Source organism: Vulpes vulpes, chromosome 7 (assembly GCF_048418805.1).
Source record: "Vulpes vulpes isolate BD-2025 chromosome 7, VulVul3, whole genome shotgun sequence".
NCBI classification, from domain to species: Eukaryota; Metazoa; Chordata; class Mammalia; order Carnivora; family Canidae; genus Vulpes; species Vulpes vulpes.
Window position 1 is genome coordinate 14,427,201 of NC_132786.1, and position 22,302 is coordinate 14,449,502.

Here is a 22,302-nt window from a genome sequence, read left to right on the forward strand (position 1 = left end):
ATGAAATGTATAAAATACGGGGCATCACCATAAGCTAGACTATTACATATATATATATATAATGTAATGTTATAATATATATATTACATATACTATTACTAATAAGTATACATGTACTATTACATATATATATTACATAGTAGAAAATTCAAAACTATGTAGTATTTTATTTCAGTACTAAAACAATAGAACAATATCAAGTAAAATATATAATTCTAAATTTATGAACATATGTGGACAGAGTAACACGTAAATGATACTTTTTTCCTCTTAATACAGTGGTATAATGGATATATTTTTAATTTAATTTTTTAAGGCTAACCAATTACTTCAATTAAAAAAAATCAACTAAAAATCAACAAACAGTTTTTTTTATGATAGTCACAGAGAGAGAGAGAGAGAGAGAGAGAGAGAGAGAGAGAGGCAGAGACATAAGCAGGCTCCATGCACTGGGAGCCCGACGTGGGATTCGATCCCGGGTCTCCAGGATCGCGCCCTGGGCCAAAGGCAGGCGCTAAACCGCTGCGCCACCCAGGGATCCCAACAAACACTTAATAAAAATAAATTGTGCATTATGATAGATGTCCTGGCTCAGATAAGGGTTCAAGTAATGCCACATTTGGATGACTTTATTCTTGGAATAAAGATGCTGAATTCTCCTCCGCGGCTTTCAGAGGAGTATGGACTCCTAACTAGCCCTCAGATAATGAGAAAAGATGGTTTTCTTGGCAACAATGGAGTAATAATAATTCAACGAACTTGTATTGATCTTTATGTACAATAATTTGCAATACAAACATATTTTTTAAAAGGTAAGAAAAGCCTTCTGAGACTAAAACCATAACCGTGTTCACAACAAGAAATTCTATGCCCATATCACAGCTATTTCCCACACAGGGCGCTGTGGAGTGTGGGTCTCCCACCCTGACCTCTGGTGGGAGGGGCAGCAGGTGGAAGGGCCGTGGGGAGGGGAGCTGAGCCTATTGGTGTCGTGGAATCTTGCTCTGCCTTCTGTCCGCTGGTGGGAAATGGTGGAAGCTCTTACTAGAAAAACCTGGAGAGAGGTGTAGGGCTTTGGAAGACCCCCTTCATGCCAGGGAAACCGAGTTAGCACGGGCCCCAGCTCTAGAGGTCTGGGTCAGGAAGCATGCAACAGGGGCGAGGGGGCAGGACTCAGAACAAGGCACAATGAACACAGCTGTGCGGACCTGTCTTTTTAATCCTAAGTGCCTAATTAGTTAGAAGTGTTGCCTTAGAGCAAAGAGGTCCTGGGTTCAAATCCAGTCTCAGCTACTGGTTCTCTCTCTCTCTGTCTTGTTTAAAGATTTTATTTATTTATTCCTGACACAGAGAGAGAGGCAGAGACAGGCAGAGGAGCAGCAGGCTCCATGCAGGTAGCGTGACGAGGGACTTGATCCCAGGACCCCAGGATCACGCCCTGAGCCAATGGCAGACGCTCAACCACTAAGCCAGCCAGGCGCCTCTGCTTCTATATCTTTTAAAAGCTGCTAATCTTTTCCTCGTTTCTCACATGAGGGCCATGATAGCTTCCACAGCATGGCTGTGGAGATTAAACCAAATGGCGAATGTTAAATGTTAAGCAATGCTTGGGACACATGCCGTTACATTAATCTGTTCCCTGGGATTTAAGCACAGGAGGTTGTCTTTTCATAGGTGGCACAGTAAAATTATTTACATGGACAGGCATGTGTAAGGCTCCTGAAAAGCACAAAGTCGAGCTAATTTCCTCTTTCTTGGAGTAGCTGATGCTAAACCTAGGCTAAATGTGCACAAAAATACTTGAGTCAACAAAGGATGACAAAAACAGGAAAGCAGACGGTGTGCGGAGAACTAAATAGAGATCATGACTAGGAATCACTTTCCGTGAAAAGAAGAATTTCTGATTTCCAGTTTCAGAAATTTTCAGGGTTTCTCCCAGGCCAGCATGTGTCATTATCGTCATTTTAACTTAAAATATACTGAATACCTGCTTTCATTAACCCCCCTCTCCCATGCCTTACAAGGACCTCAGAGTAAGACAGGCTGCTCAGTGCGATGCTCTGCAGTCATAAATACACATTTCTGTTCTTGGCTTGTGCCCGTCTGGGCTTCTCAGGTAGGGGCTTCCGACCGCCTGTGCTGTGCACACCTGATGCTCAGCGCTCGGCAGAGAGCCCGCCCAAACCCCGTATCCTTCCAGCCACCCAAACACCAGCTTCCCAGATACCCTGGGACAGCTTGGTTGTGTTCTTTGGTGAGAAAATTCACGTTTCCACGAGTGTGTGGCCTCCCTTACTAACAGTGATACTACGGTACCATTTACCCAATGATCCACAAAGCGGGTTCTGTGGGACTAGAGGTGTATCCTTGATTAACCTTCACAATCGGTTTGGGGGCCACCGTGTTCAGTTTCCTCTGTGTTCTGTACGTGTTCTCTGTTCTCTAGTTCACATCTCCTGCGCCTTCGGTTGTTTTACCTTATTACGAAACGCACACACAAAACTACGCGGAATATACAGCTTGTGTGATATATAAGCCGCGTATAAAAGCCTTATAGAACACATAAATCATATGCTCCGGTTTAAATACTGATGAAACAGACGCCAGTACGTCACCTGGTGAGCAGAACCCTGAACCAGTGTTGCTCTGCCCTCGTGAGGGCCTCTCTGTACCCCTTGCCGGTCCCACGCCTTTCTTTTCCTCCCACCCAAAAAGTAGCAGCTATCAGTCTGTTTCTCCTTTATGGAAAAATGAATTTCCAAATAATTGATTTTTTAGTTTGGCCTCATTTTCTGAGCTTCTCAGCCATTGCATCACCAGTGGATGGAGGGGGCCGCTTCCCTATTCCCCACCAGAGAGATGAGCAAACAGGGTCACTTGGGAGAGCAGAAGGAAAGGCCAGGCCCTTAAGAGCTACACCCCCTACCTCACCCTTGCCCGCCCAGGATGATGGGGAGCCCAGCAAGTCAGCACAGCAGTGGAGCCACTGGCCCCGGGACTGTCTGGACCCCAAATGTCCAGCTCCCGGGGCTCCCGGGGCATGCGTCGATGGTGACACCTGCTAGACTGATTGAAATCGCTCATTGGCTTTAAGGAGCCCCACTGGGATCGGAGCTTCACTCTACTGCTTTCCTTAGATCCCAGCACCTAGTGAAGGCCTACATACAGAGCGGGCACTGTGAACGTGCTTGTTAATTAAGCACAGGATTAATTAATTAAGCAAGGGATTAATTAATAATACACAGTTTATATTTGTGTTTATTTTGTGTCCTAATCCCCTTCGTCTTCATCCAACTACATCCCATCAACATCAACACATGGGCTTCCCGGAGTCATCAGCCCCAAGGCAGCTCAAGGCTGTTCCACGGTGGTGTATCTGTCTAGACACCGGCTCCTGAACGGCTCAAAGCTCCTCCTTGACTTTGTCTCCTGGAGTGTAGCCTAGCATGAAGCACGAGTCAGATAACCAGTAAATGGCAAACGAGGGAGTTCAGGAAATAGTGATGTGGCTTGATTATGATGTGAGAAAGGGTAAACGACCCGGACACACAAACCAGAACAGGTGGGAGGTGCCTGGGCAGATGGGGTCCAAAGCCAAGGCCTCACTGCAACAGCCTGGGGCCCCGGCATCTGCTGAAAGCTGGTTAGATGTGAGACCCCCGGGTCTGTTCCAAACCTGCTGAATAGGGGCCTCTGGCAGGGACTGGGCACTCGCGGAGTCCGATGCTCTGTCAAGTTCAAGAGTCACTGACAAGCAGCTCTGCAGGCGGCGCTCACTGTGCCACTGCTGGCAGGAGTAGAATCCAGTGAAATCCAGTAAACGCCAGTTGATATGGGATGATTCTGCTGTCTCCAGGATCCTGACGTCTCATAGAGCAGAAAGCCAGAGTCTGAAATAAAGAAGACCATGTGTTCTGGGAGTCTGAGAGGAGGTAGCACGGCTCAAGTGGTCAGGGAGGGCACGGACGAAACTTGGTTCTGGCGGGTATTTAGGACCTGTGTATTCATCACATGTTGAAATGAGGACAGGACACTAACCAGGGACCAGCCTTTGGGATTAGGAGGTATCCCCGAGGAATCTGGACCATATTTTAATACCAGGTGGGTGCTTTATTGTAATTTTAGAGGACTATGACCTGATTAAATGTAGATCGTATTCAATTGGTAGGAACCCATAACTAGAGCTAGTAGAGCCTTTCTCCAGAATATCAACGTGGGGAGGCGTGAGGGCAGGGGGTGTGGGGGCCATCTCTCACATACGGGGCTGGGTCTACATGACCCAAACAGCCTGATTCTGGCACATCGCCACAACCAATAGAAATCAGCCAGCTTGACATCTGGTGCCATGATTGTTCCACAGGGAAATGTGAAAACGTGCAACAGTAACGGGCAGAATGACAGTCCAGGATCCTAGGAAAGTTGTCCCCTGTGAGGGTCACACCTTTTGGAAGCAGCATCAGGCCAGTAATCTGTACCCCGTGCCATCCCAGCAAATGGTGAGCTTCTCACTCTGCCCTCCTGAGATGTGGGGTGAACCCCCTAGAAAGGGTCATCAGAGACCATAGCTGAGGTTGTGCCCCCACTTCCCCAAGGACAGAGGGTGTCTGAGCACCCCTTTCTGGGCCCCCCACCCTCTGCTCTCCCCGTGGTGGATGGCATGTGTTGCTCGACGCCTGATTCCCCTGTGACCCCCCCCAGTTCCCATGGCTCCCCATCCTTGCCCCTCGATTTATGGCAAACACATATTTATTTGATCACGAGAAAAGGAAGATGGTATCAGAGAGATTTAGTACCTGCTGGTAAATGTGCTAATCCTACCCCACCCCCCATGGCTGGTGGTCTCCATCCAGTCACCTGTCGAAGGCAGACCACCCTCTCTGCACCCTCATAGTGCAGAAGGTGCTTCCTGTGACGACTTCTGTTCTGTGAATTCTAAAAAAAAAAAATTACATAAATTCCACATATGGGTGAAATAAACTCAAAAGAGAATAAAGACCTAAATATGAGGAGCCCTGAAACCAAAAAGATTCCTGGAAGAGAGCACAGGCAGTAATTTCTCTGACATTGGCCATAGCAATATTTTCCTAGATATGTCTCCTGAGGCAAGGAAAACAAAAACAAAAATAAACTAATAGGACTTCATCAAAATAAAAAACTTCTGCACAGCAAAGGAAATAGTCAACAAAGCTAAAGGGCAATGCACTGTAGGAGACGATATTTGCAAATGATATAACTGATAAAGGGTTAGGATCCAGAATCTATAAAGTACTTATACAATACCCTGAAACCAAACAATCCAGTTTAAAAATAAGCAGAAGGCATGAACAGATATTTCTCCAGAGAAGATATCAGACGGCCAACAGACACTTGAAAAGATGCTCAACGTCACCTGTCATCAGGGAAATGCAAATCAAAGCCACAATGACATATCACCTCACACCTGTCAGGATGGCTAAAATGACAACAGGAAAGAACAGGTGTTGGTGAGGATGAGGAGAATGTGGACCCCAGGTGCACTGTTGGTGGGGTCCAAACACTGGGGCAGCCACCGTGGAAAACAGTATGGAGGGTACTCAAACATTTTAAAATAGAATTACCCGATGATCCAGTAATTGCACTACTAGGTATCTAGCCCCCAAATACAATAATGCTTAATTTGAAAAGCTATATGCTCCCCACCATTAATGCAGCATTATTTACAATAGCCAAATTATGGAAAGAGCTCAGATGTCCTTCGACAGATGAATGGATAAAGAGGATGTGGGTCCATGTCCGGAATGGAATATTACTCAGCCATCAGAAAGAATGAGATCCTGCCATTTGCAGCCATGTGGGTGGAGCTAAAGAGAATGGTGCTAAGTGAAATAAGTCGCTCAGAGAGGAGATTGAAGAATACTTGAGAATGAAGAAAAAAGGTAGGGGGAGGCTTCTACATTGGTAATTGGCAGTGAGTGAGCCTGAGCAGACAGGGAGATAGACTAACACTGTTGAAATAGGCACCCTACAGGGATCATGGCTGACAAATGTAGCCACTGTGAGGTCTGCCCTCAAAATTATAATGGTTACTTTAATTTAATTCCATTTTTAAGTGATGTACAAGCTATTTGCACATTTTTGTGCAACTACACAATTTTGAATTAGTAAAAGCCCCTGGAGCACAGACTAAGGTCATGTCCTCACTTGGAGGTAACTAGAGATTGCTGGGACAGCCAGAAGGAGCTGGGTCACTGAGCTCCAATTCAGCCCTGGCCCGTGGGGCTGGAGGACACAGGAGGATGTAAACAACTGTTCTGGCTGGGACCCTAGGAAACAATGTGGTGGGCTCAGGACATCCCACAGACAAGAGGTGTCACCTAGCCCCTGGAAAAAGGGCGAACCCAGCAGACAGGGGGTTTGGGAAAAATTCGTTTTTTCTCTTTTTCCATAGTAACATTTCCAAACAGTTTTCAATTGTTTTGATTTATTAGTCAGTATGAATTTCAGCTTCAATATATTTCAGTTAGGTACAAATTATATCATGAAAACGCAACCCTGGTTTGAGTTGTTTTTAAAAAAAAATAAATAAATTTATTTCTATTGGTGTTCAATTAGCTAACATACAGAATAACACCCAGTGCTCATCCCGTCAAGTGCCCCCCTCAGGGCCCGTCACCATTCACCCCCACCCCCCGCCCTCCTCCCCTTCCACCACCCCTGGTTCGTTTCCCAGAGTTAGGAGTCTTCGTGTTCTGTCTCCCTTTCTGATATTTCCTACCCGTTTTAGTTTGAGTTTTTAAGATAAATACAGACTCTAATTTTTACCAAAAGAAACAAGCTAAAAACAAAACAAAGTAGACCGGCAAGAAGGCAAGTAATCATGGCCAAAGTGCTTCACCTCAGTAGAAATAGATCCTGGGACTCCATCTGGCTAGACTGAAACAGCAGCGTTTTGCATGAAAAGCAGCACTGCAATACTGAGCAGCCTGCCCTACAAATCTGCCCAGTCAGAAAGTTTATATAGCTTTCAACATTGCTTTTCCATTGTCCGATCTCATAGCCTAAACCTGAAAACTCCTTAATTTGACATTAGCAGAGATAATTGAGAAAATAGCATTTTGATGACCGTTTCCAATGTTATTTAATTGTTTTCAGTTACGTATGTGGAATCAGGATGAACTCCTTATTGTGGAGAAGATAATGAGCATGTCATTCAATATTATAAATTATTAGCAGAGCCTTCCTACAGTTACCTCAAGACACTTCCCGGAATTTGTATTCCTCATTTGTAAAATCATAGAACGTGTCCTATTGTCTCTGGAGGTTTTTTCCAACACAACAAGGACACGAATAAGGAACACTGCCCTAGTTCAGCTCTGGGATCTAGGGTCACAGCATAGAAGGAGAAAATAAGACAGTATATAACTGTCTTGGCTCTGTGCAAGAAGGTTTAACTATTCAGCCACCAACAATGCTTCTGGAGGGTGACGTTCCTGCAACTTAGCAGGATTTCTCTGGAAATGGACCCACTACATAAGCAGTTCCAATCTATTTTGTATTCTGGACATATGTGAAAAGAAAAAAAAAAACAAAGCCTTGATGCTTTTATGGGAATACAGCCTGGTCAGGACAAAGATCCAAATAGTTTTCTTAAAATAGTTTAAAGGTTGTTATATGGAAGAGAGCTAGACTGGAGTTGTGTAGCCCCAGAACCTACTAGAAGGTCTTATAGGATTTCATGAGATGATGGTATAAATAAGTAGTGCCCTGCAGTAGAGATATCAGCACTGGAGGTGATGATTTTCAGGATACTGGGATTCTGGCAAAGACTGGAGAATCAGAAGCTAAAACTTCCCAGGACAATTGATGGCAATGGCACCAGATGCTGCCTCCGACGATCGAGTCTTTATTCTGAAATGTCCAATTACCAATGGTTCCACATTGCCTCAACAAATATTCCTGAGTTCTTCCGGAATCCTACCAGCTTCCAAGAAAGATTCTAAGCATTAGTGGCACCCACATGAAGAAAAGAAGAGCCACATTCTTGAGGGGCTCCCCAGGAAAGACGGAGAGGAAGCCACATTAATAAATAATTGGACCACATTGCTTCAGGGTCTGGAATATTTTCACAGCCTTCTCCGACCCTCTGTACCAATGGCAAAAACATTCTGTGGCTCCCTTGGTCTTCTGAGCTTATCTTCTTGTGTTGCTCATCCTCCACATCTAAATTTTCAGCTTAGTTGGGTGCCTGTCTATCAAACAGCATGTTCTTTGCACACTGAACCTCTGTGTTGTCTCTAAATCAAGAACAGCTCCAAAGACAATAAGAAACACTCACCAAGGAGTTTCCACTGATTGACTGAGAGCACTGAATGCCTTCCAAGGCATTCAAAATGAGGGTATACAGAGGAGACACCATCTGGGGTAGGTCTTTGAAGGACTTGCAGTTTCACCCGTGAGGAATGAATCTCCAAGTAGAAGCAGAGGTGAAGGGAAGCTGTGTGCACCTGAGACCTACAAACGTATGATCCCCACATCTGAGCCAGGGCTCAGGACAGCAGGTGGCAAGAGGCAGAATGACGAGGGAGGTCAGGGTCATCTGTGAAATGCAGAATGTCATGCTAGGTCATTACAACTTCAGGATCTAGCTAGTGTCTACATATTGGGATCAAGTGGTAGTAGTTTAATTAAAATTTTTGTAGAGATGATTATAGATTCACAGCAGTTTTAAGAAATAATACAGAAAGATCCTTTATATTACACTTTTGCCAGTTGCCCCCAGTGGTATACTTTTTAATTCTGGTCTACTGCTCTAGCAGGACTCCCCCATCTTACACTCCACACTTGGCCACACCTGGATTTGCCACATCTATCCTATAACCCCCCTGGTCTCTCTACTTGAACACTGTCTCCTCTGTGCCTCCTTCCCTCCCCCGCATTGTTCCCCACCACGCTGTCTGAGGTATTACGGGGAGACAACAGGCCTTAATACTGAGTATGGTGACTCTCCCACTTATATCTCTCTTGTCAGGATTGCCTGTGGCTTTCAATATAAAATAGATTGCTTATCTCCATCTACAAAAGTTCTGATTGGGATATTTATAGAAATAGCATTGTCTATAGACCATTTGCGGGAGGAATTTACGTCTTCACTATGTTGAGTCTTCTAGTCAATAAGTATGTTCTTTAGATGGTCTTTGATTGCTTTCATCATGATGTTGCAGTTTTCAGCATAAAAGTCAGCATGTTTTATTATATTTGCATCTAAGTATTCCTCGCTTTTTGTGTAATTATAAATATGGTTATATTCTTTTATATCTCAGCACCCATGTGTTCATTTCATAGAAATGCAATGGGTTTTCTTATGTTTATCTGGTATCCTGCAACTTTGCTAAATTCACTCACTAGTCCTACAAGTATTTTTTTTAGAGTTTTTGTGACTTTCTATTTAGACAATTGTGCCATCTGCAAATAAAGATATGTTTTTATCACCTTATTGTGGTGATAAAATACTATACTGATACCAGTACTATATTGAGGAAAGGCGATGAGAGTAGACATTGTTGTTTTGTTTCCAGTCTTAGAGAGAAGCCTTCTGTCTTTGATATTAAGTGTGATATTTGCTGTAGCATTTTGTAAAGCACACTTTATCAAGTTGTGGTAATCCCTGCCCCCAGAACTTACTTGCTGACAGTTTTCACCATGGATGGATTTTAGATTTTGTCAAATACTCTTTCTGTATCAACTGATGGGATCATGCGATTTTTGCTTCTTTCATTGATCTGTAGGATTACAGTACCTGTTTCTAGTGTTGAACTAGCCTTACAGGCTTGGAATAATTCCACTTGGTCGTGTGTAATTCTTTTTATATATTATTGCATTTGATTTGCTACTATTTTGATTTTTTATCTATGTTTATGAGAAACTTTGGTCTGCAGTTTTATATTTCTGTAATGTCTTTATCTTGTGTTTGGATTAGGATAATGCTGATCTTTTAGGATGAGACAGCGTTTTGTCTACTTTTACTTTCTGGAAGCAACTGTGTAGAACGCATATGATTTCTTCCTTGTATCTTTGGGAGGATTCACAAGTGAAATCATTTCACCTTAGTGCTTTTTAAAACTGTATTAATGATTGACTTAATTTTAATAGATGTAGGCATATTTAATTTATCTGTTCCTCCTTGTGTGAGTCTTGAGAGCTGGGTCTTCAATTAAACTTAAATATGATGTCCATCAGAGTGTGCCTTCATTATGTCTACATGATCTCTCATGATAGTCCTCTTTCATTCCTGATTTCTATAATCTGTGTCTTTTCTCTTTCTCCTTTGTCAACTGTGCTAGAGATGTGTCCATTTTATTAATATTATTTTTTTAATTTTTATTTATTTATGATAGTCACAGAGAGAGAGAGAGAGAGAGAGGCAGAGACACAGGCGGAGGGAGAAGCAGGCTCCATGCACTGGGAGCCTGATATGGGATTCGATCCCGGGTCTCCAGGATCGCGCCCTGGGCCAAAGGCAGGCGCCAAACCGCTGCGCCACCCAGGGATCCCCATTTTATTAATATTATTGAAGAATCAGCTCTTTGCTTCATTGATGATTCTCTATCATGTTTCTGTTTTAAAATTTACTAATCTCTGCTCTTATTTTTATTATTTCCTTTTTTCTGCTCGCTTTTCGTTTATTTTGTTCTACTTTTCCTGCTTTCTCGAGGTAAGAACTTCAGTTATTAATTTGAGACTTTCCTCATTTCTCATGTAAACATTCAATGCTATAAATTTATCTGTCTAAAGAAGATGTGGTATATGTATACAATGGAATATTCCTCAGCCATTAGGAACAAGAAATACCCACCATTTGCTTCGACGTGGATGGAACAGGAGGGTATTATGCTGAGTGAAATAAGTCAATTGGAGGAGGACAAACACTATATGGTCTCATTCATTTGAGGAATATAAAAAAAATAGTGAAAGGGAATAGTGAAAGGGGAAAGGAGAAAAAATAAGTGGGGGATATCAGAAAGGGAGACAGAACATGAGAGACTCCTAACTCTGGGAAACGAACTAGAGGTGGTGGAAGGGGAGGTGGGAGGTGGGAGATGGGAGTGACTGGGTGACAGGCCCTGAGGTGGGCACTTGATGGGATGAGCACTGGGTATTATTCTGTATATTGGCAAATTGAACACCAATAAAAAATAAATTTATAAAAAAAAGAAAAAATAAATCTATCTGTCAATACTGCCCTGCATATTCCACAAATTATGATATGTGTAGCTTCATTTCCATTCAACTCCATGTATTTTTGTTTGTTTGTTTTGTTTGTTTAAGAAAGAGAGAACTAGTGAGAGGGGCAGAGAGAGAGAGGGAGGAGAATCCCAAGCAGTCTCCCCATTGAGCATGGAGCCCAATGTGAGGCTTGATCTCACAACCCTGAGATCATGACCTGAGCTGAAATCAGGAGTCAGACACCTAACTGACTGAGCCACCCAGGTGCCCGTCAACTGGATGTATTTTTAATTATTTTTCATATTTTATGAATCATGGGTTCTTTAAAAGTATGATGTTCATTTTCCACATGTTTAGGGGTTTTCTTGTGTTTTTATTTTTGTTTTTGCTTTGCTATTGATTTCTAGTTTGGTCAAAAAACACATTATGTAGGATTTCAGCTATTTAAATTGTGTTGAGATTTGTTTAACAGTTCAAGATATGGTCTATCTTGGTAATCCCTGGAGTAGAGGGAGATGTCTGCCCTGCTTTGTTGTGTGGAGCACTCTGTAGGTCAGTCAGGTGCTGTTGGTTGGTTATGTGTTCGACTCCCCTACCTTCTTGCTGGTAGCTCTGTTGATTGCTGAGAGGAAGATGTTCGATTCCCCAGCTGTGGATTGGTCTATTTCTACTGTTACTTCTGACAGCCTTGTTCCCTGTGTGAGGCTTTGGTGGTTGGTGCGAATGTGTACGCACCTGGCATCGACATAGGTGATGTCTGCTTTGTCTCCATCACTTTCTTCTCCAACAGCTCTACACATAGTCACCCTGCTTTTTTCGGATTAATGCTTGCGAGGTCCATGTTCTAAGTTGCATTACTTTCCAACGATCTCTGTTGCTGAATTAGATGTGAATTTAAGGCTCCTGTAGGTGAGTTGTTTTTGTTGTTGTTGTTTCTGTATGGTTTTTTTTTAAATTTTTTTTATTTATTTATGATAGTCACAGAGAGATAGAGAGAGAGGCAGAGACACAGGCAGAGAGAGAAGCAGGCTCCAAGCACCGGGAGCCCGACGTGGGATTCGATCCCAGGTCTCCAGGATCGCGCCCTGGGCCAAAGGCAGGCGCCAAACCGCTGCGCCACCCAGGGATCTTGTATGGTTTAATCTACTCTGCCCTTTAGCTGGTGTATTTAGACCAATTGCATTTCACTTAAGTTTTGATATGATAGTGCTCAGGTCTCGCATTTTATTACCTATTTTCTCTCATTATCATTCCTCACTTTCTCTTTCCTTGGTCTCCTGTAAGTCACTTAATATTTGTAGGAATCGACCTTGATTTATTTATAATTTTTGAGTGTATCGCTCCACATGGTGGTCACAGTGGTTGCTCTGGGAATTGTAAGATATGCATATAGCTTGTAATATTCTATTGATAATCAGTATTTTACCACTTCAAAGAAAGTGGAGACAACTCACTTCTATTTAGCTCCCTTTGCCTTCCCCATTCAACATATCATCATCATGGGTATCAGATGGTGCTTAGATCATCCTGTGGTTGAGGGAGCATGAGCGCCTGAGGACAGTCTGCCCAACTCGCCTGCATTGCATGCTCTCCACTGTGCCCTGCTGCTTGCTGACGCTCCCCGTGCCTTCCAGGCCCATGTCCTCCCTGTGGAAGAATGTCCTTTAGCCATCTTGGAGGCCAGGGCTGCTGATTCCTTTAGTTCCTTCCACCTGAGATTGCTCCCTTCCCTTTCATTCCTGAAGAATGGTTACTGGACATAGAATCACAGTTGATACTCCTTTCCCTTCAACACTTAACAGAGGATATTGTGCCACTTTCCTCCTCCCCTCAACATTTTCCATGAAAAATCTGATACCCTTTGAATCACTGTTCCCTGTAGGTCACATGCGGCAGCATCCTCTTTGGTTGCTTTCAAGCTTTTAGGATTTTAATTATGAAGTGCTTTGGTGTACATTTCTTTAGATTCTTCCAATTTGGGGTTTACTCAGCTTCCAGCTTTTAGAAGTGTGTTTCCTTTGCAAAATTTGGGAGGTGTTCAGCCTCAAGAAACTCAAGACTCAAGAGTCTCCTGGGCCTGCTCCACTTCCTGTCCTTCTGGCACCAATGATGGGGCTCGTCTGTGATTTCCCTCTGCCCCTGAGGTTCTGTTTAGATTCTAGTCTGCTGTTCAGACTGCTTCGATCCTAACAAAGTGCCCTAAGTTCACCAGTTCTGCCCCTCTTGTCTTCACCTTGGAACCAGCAAGGGAGGCTTTTATTTTATTTCAGTAATTGCTTGTTTAATTCCTATAATTTCATTTGAGTCTTTTTACCTATTTTATTTCCTTGCTAAATTCTTTATTTTACTTTGTGTATTTGTTTGAAGAGTCTCTCTGATCAATTGTCAGGCATTTTTGAGAGCTGCTTAAAAACCTCTATCAGAGCACCTGGTGGCTCAGTCTTGTTAAGCACCTGCCTTCAGCCCAGGTCATGATCCCACCATCCTGGGATCAAGTTCTGCTTTGGGCTCCCTGCTCAGTGGGAACTCTGCTTCTCTCTCTCTCTCTCTCTCTCTGTCTCTCTCTCTGTCTCTCCCTCTTTGTCTCTCCTGAATAAACAAATAAAATCTTTAAAACCTCTGTAAGATAATTCTAACACCTGATTGGTGTTGGTGATGACATTGCTAACACTCACAATCTCAGAATCTTACTGAGGGTCATGGAGGATAATTTTTAGTACTGAAAAATAGCACTTGAGGTTAGTCTATAGAAGCCTATTGCACATTTAAGAGATATGAAGAAATTGGAAGGGTATATATATATTTAAAGTTATCTTCTTAAGTTCCCAAAGTCATAAAGAGATCATAACCTGATGGGTAAAATGAACAATTTACAGGGAAATTTGTGTGCCTACCGCAGTAGTATCTAGAAACTGTTTTATAATCACCATTCTGAAGGAAACGGAAGAATGGACAACAGGCAGGAGTTAGCAGGTGGAAGTAGAGTGTAGAGTGGCCATTTGATCTTGAAAGAATGTCCTGGTGGGTCACCAAATATAGAGGAGTCACCCCTGCGTATATGAGGGAGAAGATCCCTAGGGTTGAACAGCCTGCGTGGGAGGACATGGAAATAGGCAGAAAGGCAAGAGGAAAGCAAGAAATATGAAAATTGTGTGGAACCCACAGCACTTCTTGGGGTGGTCATGCCTTTTCCTCTGAAGAAAGGGCAGCAAAAATGGTTTAACATGTCAAGCGGAGCCTGCCATCAGGATGGGGAAGTGTAAGCAGTGAGCATGGAGCCCCAGCCCGTGTGTGTGGAGACCCAGCCCCATGTCCCATGGGACACCCAGCCCTGTGTCCCGCAAGAGAGCCCGCCCTATGTCCCCTGGGAGAGCAGCCAGTGCTCCCCAGCCAGTGGGGAGATCCAGCCCAGTGTCCTGTAGGAGCTGCAGGACAAGAAGGGAGCAGAATGGACCCAAAGCCGTCCACAAAGGGGGTCGCGCTCTGCAGCATCCTCAGGGACCCAGAGGACAGGGCCTGAGAGTGCCCCTCTCCTGCACCATGTCTGCACCTGCTGGCTGCCTGCGCCTGGCACATGTGGCACTAGCCCTCGGTTTCCCTGCCTGACATTTCCTCAGCAACAGAAGCAATCAATCATCTACAGAAAGACCAACATGAACAAGTAGGCAACACGTGCCCAGTGTGCCCAAACACCAAACAAGAATACACATTTTTAAGGCACTCTGCTAATTTTTTCTGAGGCCCATAACTGCTGCCCCCATGGCATGATTTATGCTGGACAAGGACAATAAACCAGAGCAGAGGCATTTTGCAGAAGAGCTGTGGTCACTTCACACGATGCCGTGTAAGGTCCGAGACACCTTCAGGGCAGGTTCACACTAAAGCAGCAGCTCCTCCTGTGCACGTGTTCTAGAGCTCATCCACTGTGTGCAGTGCAAGCACACAGCTCATCCCCACTGCATCTCCGCCCGGCTCAGACCCCAGACCTGCACTTCCAGAGACCTTCTGGCACCACCCTCTGTATGGCCCACCTGTAGCTGCAATCTGAAACATATTCTCTAAATTCATTTCTCCTGTGTTTTCTTAGATGTTTTTAATGACTCCTGGGCATCCTTTATCACAGGCCAGAGTATTTACTTGTTTTCTGTAGTCAGCTTGCCTAGGATTCATCTTTCCTGTGCAAGCCGGCAGATACAAGGCCAAGCCCCCACTCACCTCCTTATCTGACCCTCACACACCAAGCCAGTACCCCCTACCCTAAATCCAGACAACTAGAGGTTGCCCCTATGGCCCAAAGCCCACTGGAATTATTCAAACTAGCCAGTACCAAATTGTTTACTCTTGCCCGACTTGCTTTTCCTAGGAAACCCAAGTAAAGACTCTAGTCTATGCTCTAGTCTTTGTCCCTCTGGCTCCTAACCAACGCTAGTGCTTCTCTATGTCCAGAGCACCCACATGGCTTGGCATCAGGCTCTCTGTGCCATCATAGAGGCACCTCCTCAAATTCAAATCCCACAGGTAGAAGTGAGACTCAGCCCTTGGGTCCTCTTAGCATAAGGTTCAGGATGTGGCATGTCTGAATTTGGAAATGTAATACAGCCTGGCCAGCCGTGCCTGTATGGACTGGCTTGATCCTAACCCACCAGCCTCTCTAAGAGGCCGTAATAATCCCTTGCCCAGAAGGGGAGGTGATGGGAGTGGACACATCGTTGAACTATGAAGAGACCCCGCTGTCAGACAGAGAACATCCGTCACCTCGGCCCAGGAGGTCACAGGAGACATCTGTCTTGTTTACCACTGTGTCCAGGCACCATTTCTGCCACAAGATTGAGGGCAAGGGTCACATAGTTACACAGATAAGAGGGTGAGCAGTGAAGCCACCCAGACTCTTCCCATCCACAGGCTGTTGGAGAGGGTGGGAACCTATTTCACATTCCATGTATTGTCAACTGTGTGATCTAACAGCTTAGTGACAGTTGTGTGGTAGAATTAACTGGCTTTACTTCCCAGCTCATAAAACCAACAGTGACATAGGACCAGGTTAGAACAGCCTCAGGGCACGGAGTCTCCATGGGGCTTCTTCCTCCAGGGCCATACCCAATACTGCCACCACGTGCTCCTGTGTCCCAAACCCTCCTCCCTCCCTGCAGACCCCGTGGGGAGAGAGACACCGTCCTGGCACGTGAGCTCCTTGTCAAGTACGCGCTGCACACACAACATGGAACTAGTCCATGTTTCTGTGTGTGCTGTCTGATTACATGTGTGCATATGTGTGGGATGTGTGTGCATGTGTTTGAGTGTAATGTATGATTCTAAGCATGTGCAGAGTGATACATATGCATGTGCATATGTGTGAGTGCATGTGTATGGATGTTTATGTGGTGTGTGCATATGTGTGTAAGTGTTGTGTATATGTACATGCCGAGTGTGCATGCATGATGCCTACGTGTGCACATGTGTGTAGTGTGTGCACATGTGCACAAGAGTGTGCACTTGTGATGTGTACATGTGTGTAGCATGTGTGTGTATAGGAGTGTGCATCTGTGCTGTGGCATATGCACGCGCATGAGTGTGCCTATGTGTTCAGGAATGTGCATGTTTGTGTGCACAAGTATGTGTGCGGTGATACATGCCTTCTCTGTGGCTCTCAGGAGAGCCGAGTGCTCTGTAACCTGTTGGACGTGACGGAGCTGGTCCCTGGGTAGCCAGTCCAAACACCTGCGCAATGACAGCTCTTCTCAACTCCACCCTGACTCCTCAGAAAGGCCCCCCTAAACATGGGATTTCTCAGGAGGTTCTCCCTTTAGACAAAGGTTCAAGAAGCCTGCGTGACCACTCTGTGGCCAGTGTGGGAACCTCTACTCTACTCGAGGACCAACTGCAACAGGGGTTTCTAGACCTGCCTCCCACTGGAGACGCGGGGGTCTGAGAAGTCTCTGATCTGTACCAGGCTTTGTTTTGAACTCTCCGGGTTGGGTTAAGGTCAAGGCGATTTAGTGGTGCCTCCATGGCTTCCTGGAATCCCACCGTCCCCAAGCACATATCATTTTGAAGGAATAGTTCCCAAAAACTTATGAACAACATCGTTAACCCACAGACCTCGTGAGCAAGTAAACAGTTGCAGGAAGGTTTCACTTAAACCAGCAAACCACACCCTCTTTATCTTTTTCTTGTAAATACTGCTTGATCTGCCTTGATTCCTGAAGCAGAGGTAACTGTTATGGAGCCCGTTGATTCGGATAAAGGGTATTTGTGCAGAATTTTGTATGGTTTCCATGGAAAAAGTGAATAGGACTGTACAGGATTATTGTGGTTTTAAGGATAAAATGTCGAATCTGCCCTCGTGAATCCATGTGAGACTCGGCCTGCGTGACATGGGCATTACAGAAGGCTTTATTTTTTCACACCCGGTACTGGAACTGGAGACCTGGATAGTCCCCAAGGAACTGGTGCATTCAGATTTTCCACATTGATGTTATATGATGCCTGAATGAGAGTACAGCCTGCCAGGATTTCAGAGGTAGAAGGAAAAGCAGAGTCTCCTACTCATGCCACGTTCTCGGCACTGGACCCCAGAGGCCTGGCCTTCCCAGGGGGCCCTACCACACCTGAGTCTCCCCTGCAACTTCATCTCCCTAGAGACCCCTGCCTGTGCCACCTCCGCAAAGAGGGTCTTCCTACTTGCATCCCTTTGGAATCATTTTGGTCTCAGAAAGCTTCCCTCCCTCTCCCAGACGTCTGCTTCAACGTCCACTTAAAAATAAGAACAGCTCTGACCTCACTACCGGGAGCGGCCACCCCACCCCAGATCTGGCTCTCTCCAGCTGTTAGAACCTGCTTTTCTGTATCTTTCCTAGAACCTTTACCCCCTCTGAGAAAAACTGTGTTTTCTGCCCTCTCTTTTTTTGTTGTTGTATCTCTTCACACGAGTAGCTCCTCGTGCCTTGTAGGCATTCATGGATTGTCTCCTGAATGACTCAATGAGCGTCCCGTCTTCTGGACCCTGAGAGTCACAGTTCTTCTGGTCCAGACTGCAACTTTCCTGTAACTCCAACGCATGCTAAAATTTTAAGAGTGGCAAATGGGCTCCTGGATAATGGGAATTAACCATGAGAGGGAATCTTATATCTTTGAAGGCAGTGATGACTCTGTTTCCCCTCCTTGACCACTAAATGTGTCTGTCTCGCAGAAAGAATTGTATGGGGCAGACAGCGCAGGGCAGGGCAAAGCCAGCAGAGTCGTCATTTGGGAAAACTACTCTAAAACTGACACTTCGGGATCCCTGGGTGGCGCAGCGGTTTGGCGCCTGCCTTTGGCCCAGGGCGCGATCCTGGAGACCCGGGATCGAATCCCACGTCGGGCTCCCGGTGCATGGAGCCTGCTTCTCCCTCTGCCTGCTTCTGTCTCTGCCTCTCTTTCTCTGTGACTATCATAAAAAAAAATTAATTGAAAAAAATTAAAAAAAAATAAAACCGACGCTTCATGACCATCCCAAATGGAAATCAGTGTTTTTAACAGACTTTTACCACATTAAGTTATGGTACTGTGGCTCATGGCAGCACCTTTGTGACCTAAGGAAGGCATCAAGGTAGGACTCACTGCTCTCCGCCAACTGCTAAGAAAGAGCCCCTCTCCAGTTGGGTTACAGGAAGGTTTCCTCTAGATCGTATATCTGTCTTCAAACCAAGAATACATCACATGATCTTCAAAATCTCTGCTACGCCTACAGAGCCTGGAAAGTGATCTTCCGAAAATGCAAGTCCTGTCTCAGCTCTTCCTGCCACCTCCAGGCCAAACATGTGCAGACAGGCAGACGTGGGGCGTGTAGGTGTGGACGCTGAAACACGCAGACGTGCAAACCGAAACACGACATTCACAAAGCGATGCTTGCAAGCTTGCTCCTTGCGCAGCCCTTTGACATCTTCCCTTCCACTGTGTTGTATTCCCTTGCAGCCTCTTTTATTTTGAGTCTTGTCCTGGCCCACTAACCTCTCCTCTTGACTCCGCGAGGGTTAACAAGAGCAACCGAAAAATACCGATCCACAGAGGCACGCCTGGACTTCTTAACACAACAGCCTGTGCTCTTTTACAAGATTCAGGAAAGCTCTCTTTCCTCTACATACACTTCCTTGCCCCTTGGGCCTCAGGATGCAGCTGGGCACATGGCATGGCATGGAGGCCCCTGGCTCTGGGGCCTCCACACAGGGTTGAAGGACCTCTGTGTGTGTCCCCCGGGGGCTACTTCCATGACCGTGAACGACGTTAGACACCAGAGCCAGGGACCCAGAACTTCTCACCTTGTAACATTGGTGTCTGACACGATACCTGACACACAGAGCGAGCGACCCAGGGACAGAAGTTAGTGTTATTATTGTGAAGATCAACTGTCAGAATATGGGGCAAGAAATTCTGGGAGTGACCCTGTGATCCACTGTGATTTCATCCCTCAGACTTGCACCAGCCTGAGTCAGGGTATTGCTGGTAATGGTGTGGAACAAGCCACTTCATGATGCTTAGCCCAGCAAAATCCTCTCCCAGAGCTGTCCTTCTGTGTACTCGTGGCAGTTCTGTCTTCTCACATGAGAAGCCTTAAGGTCTCAGCATGTCACTACAGGGCCCTACAAAATCAGGGACTCTTCTCACATACTCAAGGCCCTAGAAGGAACCCACATTTCCCAAAAGGCCCATGCTCGTTCCTCTGCACACACAGAGGGATCTACCTCAAATTTCATCCACCACCCTTTCATTGTCATGGCCAACTCCTGCTTATCCTTTGAGATCCAGAACAGATATCATTTCCTTTTGACCCAGGGCTCCTGAGTGAGTGAGCTCACCCTAGCATGGCTGGGAAGATACCCAGCTGTCTCACTGTGACCGTGTCACGATGATGATGATGATAGGCACAAATATGGAGTGCATGGCAGTGGGAGGGAGGGAGCTGCTCTCCACAGAGATGGCAAGGATCCAGCTGAAATGGACACCTGCAGGAGGGACAGGAGACAGGAATGCAGAGGGGACCCATTGCATCCTACAGCCCGCAGGCACAGAGGCACATATTCCCTTTGGGGAGGATGGGGGAGGACACATGGCCCACTCAGCAAAGCCAAGCCTGAAGGAGCACCAGTGCCTGCTAGAGCCTGGATTTTACCCTTATCATGACAGTGATGGTTGTGAGCTGTGTGGCATGGTTTTTACTTATGGGAACAACCTGGCCGGGTTTACCATATGGAAGGATTCCATTGTAAGGGAAAACACAACGATCTTTTTACCTTACTTCTTCCTGTGCTGGCCCTATCCCCTTCATTTCTGAACTGAATATGAGAGAAATTGTGGTCACAGGTTGGCCATGTGGCCATTCCTACTGGAAATGTTAATAACTTCCTGATAATTTCTTCAATCAGATGAGAGATGTGAACCCCTGGAAGACACTTTGCAGTGTGCCTCTGTGATACACTTTCAGCGTGAGGGCTGGAACCAAGAACTCCACGTGGCATCCTCTCCATAAGAGCATGACTGGTGGGGACCACTGGCATCTTCAGCAGCACAACGTCATTATTCGATAAAATTCCTATTGCAGGGATCCCTGGGTGGCGCAGCAGTTTAGCGCCTGCCTTTGGCCCAGGGCGCGATCCTGGAGACCTGGGATCGAATCCCACGTCGGGCTCCTGGTGCATGGAGCCTGCTTCTCCCTCTGCCTATGTCTCTGCCTCTCTCTCTCTCTCTCTCTCTCTCTCTCTCTCTCTCTGTGACTATCATAAATGAATAAAAAAATTTAAAAAAAACTCCTACTGCAGAAGATTCACGTGTGAATAACTTGATTGTCCACTCCAGGAGCTTCCAGAAGGATCTCTCTTCAATACAAGCATTGGCTGAGAGTTTCTATCCAAGACTCTTAGACCCTTTCTGCTGTGCCCGCCTCTCCTCAACCATTATCCTGTGGTCATTGACCAAATCTGAACAAAACCTAACATGAAAGACCCATCTCAGCCCAGACCACAGAATCTCAATAAACATCCTGACTTCACTTTTCCCCTCTGAGGTGTCTTCAAGACTCAGTTGAGGAGGGACGCCTGGGTGGTCGGTGGTTGAGCCTCTGCCTTTGGCTCTGGGCGTGGTCCCGGTCCCGGGATCGAGTCCCACATCGGGGTCCCCGCAGGGAGCCTGCTTCTCCCTCTGCCTGTGTCTTTACCTCTCTCTGTGTGTCTCTCAAAATAAATAAATAATCTCTTTAAAGAAAATTACTCAGTTGAGGTGAGTTTCCCTTTCCATGATAAAAAATAAATAAACTGGGCTTTGTCTCACCCACAGCTGTGGTGGCGCTGTTTTGGAGAGCGGGCGGCACTCAGCAGGTGCAAACCTGGCAGGCTGCTTGTCCCTGGGTGGGGAGATGGGGGGAGCGGAGGGGAGGCTGTGGCTAGCAACATCTGAGTCACTGCAGGGCCTGGCCCTGTCTGAGGCCCTGGGGATAATGAGGAGTGAGGGACATTGGTGCCATCGAGGAGCACAGAGCCTTGGTTGGGAGAAAGCTGTGTGAGCCACACTTGCGATGTCATGGAAGCCACCAGGACAGAAGACAGTGCCCTCTGCAGTGGAGGAGGTAACAGAAGGTGCACAGAGTGCTACCAGCCTCATTTTAGCCAAAGACGGGACAGGGGAGGAAGGATGCAGAGTGAAGGCAGGACCTGGGCCATGCCACCAGTTATGGAAGCAGCCCAGGTGTCCACGGACTGATGAATGGATAAAGAAGATGTGGTCTATACATACAGTGGAATATTCCTGTCATAAAAAAAAAGTGAAGTCCTGCCGTTTGCAATGACATGGATGCATCTAGAGGGTATTATGCTAAGTGAAACAAGTCAGAGAAAGACAAATACCATACAATTTTGCTCATGTGTGGAATTTAAGAAACAAAACAAACAAGGAAAAATAAGACAAACAAAAAATAATGCATTTCCTTTATGCCTAAGTCTCTTCATCTGAGAAATGGGTATTATTTTAATTTCAATTGCGTGCTATGTGGGAAGATTTAATGCAACAAGGCAGTACAAGAATGGAAAGGACAGCGTGTGGATGAGGCACAGGTCATACAAAGAGTTACTT

At 45.7% G+C, this 22,302-nt stretch overlaps 1 protein-coding gene across 2 annotated transcripts in view; it reads left to right on the top strand.

The window, feature by feature from the left end:
* PGBD2 (piggyBac transposable element derived 2) overlaps window positions 1-21,440 on the top strand; it is a 71,874-nt gene extending 50,434 nt beyond the window's left edge. For both annotated transcript variants that reach the window (XR_012002482.1, XR_012002483.1), the window contains one exon: window positions 20,604-21,440. The gene's annotated coding sequence lies outside the window, so the exon portion shown is untranslated. The remainder of the gene's footprint in view (window positions 1-20,603) is intronic.
* The last annotated feature ends 862 nt before the right edge of the window (window positions 21,441-22,302 follow it).